Raw genomic sequence first — 6,620 nt, forward strand, 5'->3', positions numbered from 1 at the left:
CTGTATACCTTAAACTTATACAGTGATGTATCTCAATTTTGTGTCAATAAAACTGGAAAAGAAAACTGAAGAAAAAAGCTTATTATAAATATGAACCATAATATATCCAAATAAAAAGAAAGTAAAATTTAAAATGTACACAGCATTATTAATTATCAAAAATGTGAATCAAAACTTCAGTGAGATACTGCTACATACCCACAAGAGTGGAAAAAGTCTAATAAAAATTTAAAAACTATTAGAATAATAATTCACATGAATGAATTTAGTAAGGTCATAGAATATAAGATTAATAGAAAAAAATAATTGTATTCTATATAATAACAAATTGAAAGTTTTTATAAAAATGCAAATATATTAAATATTTAATGGCTAGGAACAAATCTAATAAAAGACATCTAATATATGTACAGTAGAAACTTTAACATATTGATAAGATAAATTAAAGAGGATCTAAATATGATATTCATGGATTAGAAGACTCAATATTGTTAAGACGGTAAATCTTCCCAAATTGATCTATAAATTTTGTGAGATCTCAATCAAAAATTTCACAGGCTTTTTATTTTTTAGAAATTAATACAACAATTCTAAAATTTTTATGGAAATGCAAAACACTTAGAATAACCAAACACATTTTTAAAAAGGACAAAGTTGGTGGACTTACCTGTAATGGTTTCAAGATTAGATATAAACATACAGTAATAAAAACAGTTGGTATTGATTAAAAAATAGACACATAGATAAATAGAACAAAATAGAGAGCACAGAAATAGATCCATACATCTTTTGTCAATGGTCTTTTACTAAGGTGCATGGTGATTCAATGGGAAAAGGCAGAACTTAACAAATGGTTTTAGATAAATGAGAGTTAAATGTGGAAAAATAAATATCTACATCATGCAGAAAATTTAACTTAAAATAGATCATAGTACTAAAAGCAAGAGCTAAAACTATAAAATTGTTAAAGGTAAATATAAAAGCAAATCTTCCTGAATTTGGGTTAGCTACGACACAAAATGCACAAACAACAAAAGATAAAATATAAATCAGATGTTATCAAAATATAAACGTTTTGTACATCAAATAGTACTAACAAGAAAGTGAAAGGACAACCCACAGAATAGATGAAAATATTTGCAAATCATATGTCTGATAGGGAACATGTATCAATAATATATAGGGATTTCACTGGTGGTCCAGTGGTTAAGAATCCACACTGCCAATGCAGGGGGCATGGGTTTGATCCCTGGTCAGGGAACTAAGATCCTGCATGCCACACAGTGCAGCTTATATATATATATATATATATATATATATAACAACTCAACAATAAAACTTACAAATAAGTTATTATTAAATGGGCCAAGGATTTGTTTTTTTTTATTTTTAAATTTTAACATCTTTATTGGAGTATAATTGCTTTACACTGGTGGGTTAGTTTCTGCTTTATAACAAAGTGGATCAGTTATACATATACAAATGTACCAATATCTCTTCCTGCTAACAACTCCCTCCCTCCCACCGTCCTTATCCCACCCCTCCAGGTGGTCACAAAGCACCTAGCTGATCTCCCTGTGCTATGTGGCTTCTTCCCACTAGCTATCTATTTTACGTTTGGTAGTGTATATATGTCCATGCCACTTTCTCACGTTGTCCCAGCTTACACTTCCCCCTCCCAATATCCTCAGGTCCATTCTCTAGTATGTCTGCAACTTTCTTTCCATCTTGCCCTCAGGTTCTTCTGACCACTTTTTAATTTTTTTTTAGATTACATATATATGTGTTAGCATACAGTATTTGTTCTTCTCCTTCTGACTTACTTCAGGCAGTATGACAGTCTCTAGGTCCATCCATCTCACTAAAAATAACTCAGTTTCATTCCTTTTTATGGCTCAGTAATATTCCATTGTATATATGTGACACATCTTCTTTATTCATTCATCTGTTGATGGACACTTAGGTTGCTTCCATGTCCTGACTATTGTAAATAGAGCTGCAATTAACATTTTGGTACATGACTTTTTGAATTATGGTTTTCTCAGGGTATAGGCTCACTAGCGGGATTGCTGGGTCATATGGTAGTTCTATGTTTAGTTTTTTAAGGAACCTCCAGAGTGTTCTGCATAGTGGCTGTATCAATCTACATTCCCACCAACAGTGCAAGAGGGTTCCCTTTTCTCCACACCCTCTCCAGCATTTAATGTTTGTAGATTTTTTGATGATGCCCATTCTGACCAGTGTCAGAAGATATCTCATTGTAGTTTTGATTTGCATTTCTCTAATGATTATTGATGTTGAGCATTCTTTCATGTGTTTGTTTGCAATGTGTATATCTTCTTTGGAGAAATGTCTAATTAGGTCTTCTTCCCATTTTTGGATTGGGTTGTTTGTTTTTTTGATATTGAGCTGCATGTGTTGCTTGTATGTTTTGGAGATTAATCCTCCGTCAGTTGCTTCATTTGCAAATATTTTGCCCCATTCTGAGGGGGTTGCTTTTGGTCTTGTTTATAGTTTCATTTGTTGTGCAAAAGCTTTGAAGTTTCATTAGGTCCCATTTGTTTATTTTTACTTCCATTTCTCTAGGAGGTGGATCAAAAAGGATCTTGCTGTGATTTATGTCATAGAGTGTTCTGCCTATGTTTTCCTCTAAGAGTTTGATGGGGTCTGGCCTTACATTTAGGTCTTTAATTCATTTTGAGTCTATCTTTGTGTACAGGGTTAGGGAGTGTTCTAATTTCATTCTTTACAAGTAGCTGTCCAGTTTTCCAAGCATCACTTACTGAAGAGACTGTCTTTTCTCCACTGTATATTCTTGCCTCCTTTAACAAAGATAAGGTGACCATATGTGCGTGGGTTTACCTCATAGATTTCTATACTGTTTCATTGATCTATATTTCTGTTTTTCTGCCAGTTCCATATTGTCTTGATTACAGTAGCTTTGTAGTATAGTCTGAAGTCAGGGAGCCTGAAACCTCCAGCTCTGTTTTTCTTTCTCATGACTGCTTTAGCTATTCACGGTCTTTTGTGTTTCCATACAAATTGTGAAATGTTTTGTTCTAGTTCTGTGAAAAACACCAGTGGTAATTTGATAGGGATTGCATTGAATCTGTAGATGGTTTGGGGTAGTAGAGTCATTTTCACAAGTTGTTTCTTCCAATCCAAGAACATGGTATATCTTCCATCTATTTGTATCATCTTTAATTTCTTTCATCAGTGTCATAATTTTCTGCATACAGGTCTTTTGTCTCCTTAGGTAGGTTTATTCCTAGATATTTTATTCTTTTTGTTGAAATGGTAAATGGGAGTGTTTTCTTGATTTCACTTTCAGATTTTTCATCATTAGTGTATAGGAATGCCAGAAATTTCTTTGCATTAATTTTGTATCCTGCTACTTTACCAAATTCATTGATTAGCTCTAGTAGTTTTCTGGTAGCATCTTTAGGATTCTCTATGTATAGAAACATGTCATCTGCAAACAGTGACAGCTTTGCTTCTTCTTTTCCGATTTGGATTCCTTTTATTTCCTTTTCTTCTCTGATTGCTGTGCCTAAAACTTCCAAAACTCTGTTAAATAAAAGTGGTGAGAATGGGCAACCTTGTCTTGTTCCTGGTCTTAGTGGGAATAGTTTCAATTTTTCACCTTTGAGGATGACGTTGGCTGTGGGTTTGTCATATATGGCCTTTATTATGTTGAGGAAAGTTCCCTCTATGCCTACTTTCTGCAGGGCTTTTATCATAAATAGGTGTTGAATTTTGTCGAAAGCTTTCTCTGCATCTATTGAGATGATCATATGGTTTTTCTCCTTCAATTTGTTAATATGGTGGATCACGTTGATTGATTTGTATATATTAAAGAATCCTTGCATTCCTGGGATAAACCCCACTTGATCATAGTGTATGATCCTTTTAATGTGCTATTGGATTCTGTTTGCTCGTTGTTTGTTGAAGATTTTTACATCTGTGTTCATCAGTGATATTGTCCTGTAGTTTTCCTTCTTTGTGACATCTTTGCCTGGTTTTGGTATCAGGGTGATGTTGGCCTCGTAGAATGAGTTTGGTAGTGTTCCTCCCTCTGCTATATTTTGGAAAAGTTTGAGAGGGATAGGTGTTAGCTCTTCTCTAAATGTTTGACAGAATTTGCCTCTGAAGCCATCTGGTGCTGGGCCTTTGTTTGTTGGAAGATTTGTAATCACAGTTTCAATTTCAGTGCTTGTTATTGGTCTGTTCATATTTTCTATTTCTTCTGGGTTCAGTCTCAGAAGGTTGGGCATTTCTAAGAATTTGTCCATTTCCTCCAAGTGGTCCATTTTATTGGCATAGTGTTGCTTGTAGTAATCTCTCATGATCCTTTGTATTTCTGCAGTGGCAGTTGTTATTTCTCCTTTTTCATTTCTAATTCTATTGATTTGAATGTTCTCGCTTTTTTTCTTTATAAGTCTGGCTTATGGTTTGTCAACTTTGTTTCTCTTCTCTAAGAACCAGCTTTAAGTTTTGTTGACCTTTTCTATCAGGTCCTTCAGTTCTCTTTCATTTATTTCAGATCTGATCTTTTTTTGTATGTGTGTTCTCTAAAGAATTTATTCAGACAGTATTCTTATATCCTGTATAATATTTATCAATGGTAAGTAACAACTACTTATAAGCTCCTAAACTCACTTCTATGTGTCACAATACATTTAATTATTGTAAAAGGCCAGGAAAATAGCAGATCTATTTTTGTCACATTTAGATGGCAGTGCTAATTTGACTTAGAAATTACTATATAATATTATAGTCTAAACAGCCATTGACATTAATTTCAGATTACACTTCAAATTAAGATAGAAAAATTAAATAGTTATAAAATAATAATTAGAAAATAGCTTAGTACGTCATTTAAGACATTTTATCCAGTTTTACATATGCCATATAAAAGTACTCAGATGAGTATTATTTTTTACATCTTTACTGGAGTATAATTGCTTTACAATGGTGTGTTAGTTAGTGCTTTATAACAAAGTGAATCAGTTATACATATACGTATGTTCCCATATCTCCTCCCTCTTGTGTCTCCCTCCATCCCACCCTCCCTATCCCACCTATCCAGGTGGTCACAAAGCACCGAGCTGATCTCCCTATGCTATGTGGCTGCTTCCCACTAGCTATCTATTTTACGTTTGGTAGTGTATATATGTCCATGCCACTCTCTCACTTTGTCACAGCTTACTCTTCCCCCTCCCCATATCCTCAAATCCATTCTTTAGTAGGTCTGTGTCTTTATTCTCATCTTACCCCTAGGTTCTTCATGACATTTTTTTTCTTATATTCCATATATATGTGTTAGCACACGGTATTTGTCTTTCTCTTTCTGAGTTACTTCACTCTGTATGACAGACTCTAGGTCCATCATCCTCACTACAAATAACTCAATTTCATTTCTTTTTATGGCTGAGTAATATTCCACCGTATAGATGTGCCACATCTTCTTTATCCATTCATCAGATGATAGACACGTAGGTTGTTTCCATCTCCAGGCTATTGTAAATAGAGCTGCAGTGAACATTTTGGTACATGACTCTTTTTGAATTATGGTTTTCTCAGGGTACATGCCCAATATGGGATTGCTGGGTCATATGGTAGTTCTATTTGTAGTTTTTTAAGGAACCTCCATACTGTTCTCCATAGTGGCTGTACCAATTCACATTCCCACCAGCAGTGCAGGAGTGTTCCCTTTTCTCCACACCCTCTCCAGCATTTATTGTTTCTAGGTTTTTTCATGATGGCCATTCGGACCGGTGTGAGATGATATCTCATTGTAGTTTTGATTTGCATTTCTCTAATGATTAATGATGTTGAGCATTCTTTCATGTGTTTGTTGGCAATCTGTGTATCTTCTATGGAGAAATGTCTATTTAGGTCTTCTGCCCATTTTTGGATCGGATTGTTTGTTTTTTTGAGCTGCATGAACATCTGATCTGATCTTTATGATTTCTTTCCTTCTGCTAACTTTGGGGTTTTTTTGTTCTTCTTTCTCTAATTGCTTTAGTTGTAAAGTTAGGTTGTTTAGTTGAGATATTTCTTGTTTCTTAAGGTAGGATTGTATTGCTATAAATTTCCCTCTTAGAACTGCTCTTGCTGCAACCCATATGTTTTGAGTTGTTGTGTTTTCATTGTCATTTGTTTCTAGGTATTTTTTATTTGCTCTTTGATTTTTTCAGTGATTTCTTGGTTATTAAGTAGTGTGTTGTTTAGCCTCCATGTGTTTGTATTTCTTACAGATTTTTTCCTGTAATTGCTATCTAGGCTCATAGCGTTGTGGTCGGAAAAGATACTTGATACAATTTCAATTTTCCTAAATTTACCAAGGCTTGTTTTGTGACACAAGTTATGAGCGATCATGGAGAATGTTCCATGAATATCTTAGAATAATGTGTATTCTGCTTTTTTTGAATGGAATGTCCTATAAATATCAATTAAGTCCATCTTGTTTAATGCATCATTTAAAGCTTCCATTTCCTTATTTATTTTCATTTTGAATGATCTGTCCATTGGTGAAAGTGGCGTGTTAAAGTCCCCTAGTATGATTGTGTTACTATCGATTTCCCCTTTTCTTGCAGTTAGTATTTGCTTTATGTATT

Source organism: Aethalodelphis obliquidens, unplaced genomic scaffold (assembly GCF_003676395.1).
Source record: "Aethalodelphis obliquidens isolate GAN/ISIS:26980383/991018 unplaced genomic scaffold, ASM367639v1 scaffold85, whole genome shotgun sequence".
Classification (NCBI taxonomy): Eukaryota; Metazoa; Chordata; class Mammalia; order Artiodactyla; family Delphinidae; genus Aethalodelphis; species Aethalodelphis obliquidens.